Source organism: Jatropha curcas, chromosome 2, assembly GCF_041381405.1.
Source record: "Jatropha curcas cultivar XTBG-Jc1 chromosome 2, XTBG_Jcur_1.0, whole genome shotgun sequence".
Taxonomy (NCBI): domain Eukaryota; kingdom Viridiplantae; phylum Streptophyta; class Magnoliopsida; order Malpighiales; family Euphorbiaceae; genus Jatropha; species Jatropha curcas.
Genome location: NC_143152.1, coordinates 18252002 through 18254107, shown reverse-complemented (window position 1 = coordinate 18254107; position 2106 = coordinate 18252002). Strand labels below are relative to the sequence as shown.

The window sequence follows — 2106 nt, the reverse complement described above, 5'->3', positions numbered from 1 at the left end:
AGTCCCCATAATCCATAGGAAGTTTACAAGATTTAAGTACATCAAAAACAATCTCTTCCTGTCCAACTCTTAAGGTCAACTTACCCTCATAAACATCAATTAATGCTCTTGCAGTTGCAAGAAAGGGCCTTCCCAGAATTAGAGATCCTTCCCTGTCCTCATCAATGTCAAGAATAACAAAATCAACAGGAAAGATGAATGTACCTACCTTTACAAGCACATCTTCTACAATTCCTCTAAGATATTTAATTGAACGATCTGCTAGTTGCAAAGACATCCTTGTTGGTTTGAGCTCTCCCATACCTAGCATCTTAAAAACTTCATAGGACATAAGATTAATGCTAGCACCTAAATCTGCCAAAGCCTTTTCAAAGTCAAGATTACCAATGTTACAAGGGATAGAAAAACTTCCTGGATCTTTTAACTTTGGAGGCAGCTTGTTTTGGATAATTGCACTGCACTCCTCGGTTAACATTACCGTTCCTTAATCATCAATTTTTCGTTTCTTGCTCAAGATATCTTTTAGGAATTTAGCATAGCTAGGCATTTGAGCAAGAGCTTCAGCAAAAGGAATATTGATTTGAAGCTTCTTAAACACATCCAGGAACTTGAGGAAGCTCTTGTCATCTTGTGCTTTCTTTAATCTTTGTGGAAAGGGAACAGGGGGAACATAGGGTTTTACCTTTTCCTGTTCCTCTAAGTCAATGATAGGCACCTTCGGTTGTTCTTTTTCTTCCTTTTCTTTCCTTGGTAGTTCATCTAATTGTTTGCCACTCCTCAAGGTGATAGCCTGCACTTGTTCTTTTGGATTCTTTTCAGTATTGCTAGGTAACGTACCTTGAGGTCAAGATGCCATCCTGTTTGCAAATTGCCCTAGTTGAATCTCCAAATTTTTTATTGCAGCCTGCTGGATTTTATGGTTTTCCCTGGTTTCATTCATGAATTCCATGTGTGATTTGGAAAGAGCAGTGAGGAGATCATCATGGGATTTCTTTTCCGGGGGATGGAAACCAGGTGGTGCATTCAAGGCATTGTTAGGATTACCATAGGATAGACTAGGATGATTCCTTAACCTGTTATCATATGAATTTGAATAAGGGTAATTCTTTCTTCCTTGATTCATCACATAGTTCACTTGCTCTAAAGTTTGTGGATTTAAAGAGTCCATGATGCATTCTCCAATTCCATGTTGTCCATTGCACTTATCACAAATTTGCATAACAGAATTTACAGGATTAGCAGTTAACATGTCCAATTTCCTTACCATGTTATCTACCTTGGCATTAAGTGCTGTAATGACGTCTATTTCATAGACTCCTACGGTTCTTCTTCTTTCGGAATTGTTTTGGTAGTGGCTGTTGCTTGCCATTTCCTCTATCAACTCATACGCTTCATCAATTCCTTTCTTTTCAAAGGATCCACCTGCAGCTGCATCTAAAGTATTTTTGATGTTAGGAGATAATGCATTATAGAAAGTTTGTACCTGTAACCACTTGGGCAAACTGTGATGTGGGCACTTTCTTAACAAGTCCTTGAATCTTTCCCAAGCTTCATACAAGCTCTCTTGATCATGATGAGCAAATGTCATTATTTCATTGCGCAACTTGGTGGTTTTTGAGGATGGAAAGAATTTAGCTAGAAATTTTTGAGCTAATTCATCCCATGTTGTAAAACTTCCAGCGGGACACGATTGTAACCATGATCTAGCTTTATCCTTAAGAGTGAATGGGAAAAGTCTTAATTTGATTGCATCTTCCGAAACACCATTTTGTTTGAAAGTGTCACAAATTTCCAGAAAATTGGTGATGTGAGCATTAGGATCTTCACTAGGCAAACCCCCATATTGGATCGAGGTAGAGAGCATTTGGATCATTGCGGGTTTAATCTCAAAGTTATTAGCTTCTACCCTAGGTCTAGTAATACTTGAGGTTGTCCCATTCAGATGAGGTGTTGTATAATCCCTTAAGGTACAGACCGGATGTTGAAGTGGTGGCCCGACCATGTTTTCATTCTCGTTTTCGTTTTCGTTGGCCATGTCTGCCTGTTGTTCGAGTTTTATTTCTTGTGTTTTTCTTGCAGCGTTGAGCCTTCGAAGAGTTCGTTCAA

General features: G+C 38.8%; 1 non-coding gene across 1 annotated transcript; it reads left to right on the top strand.

Annotated features, from left to right (window-relative positions):
* Nucleotides 1–1500: 1500 nt before the first annotated feature.
* Nucleotides 1501–1606, top strand: LOC149498325 (small nucleolar RNA R71). Its single transcript, XR_016319830.1, has one exon. It is a non-coding gene; the product is annotated as a small nucleolar RNA R71 (small nucleolar RNA).
* The last annotated feature ends 500 nt before the right edge of the window (nt 1607–2106 follow it).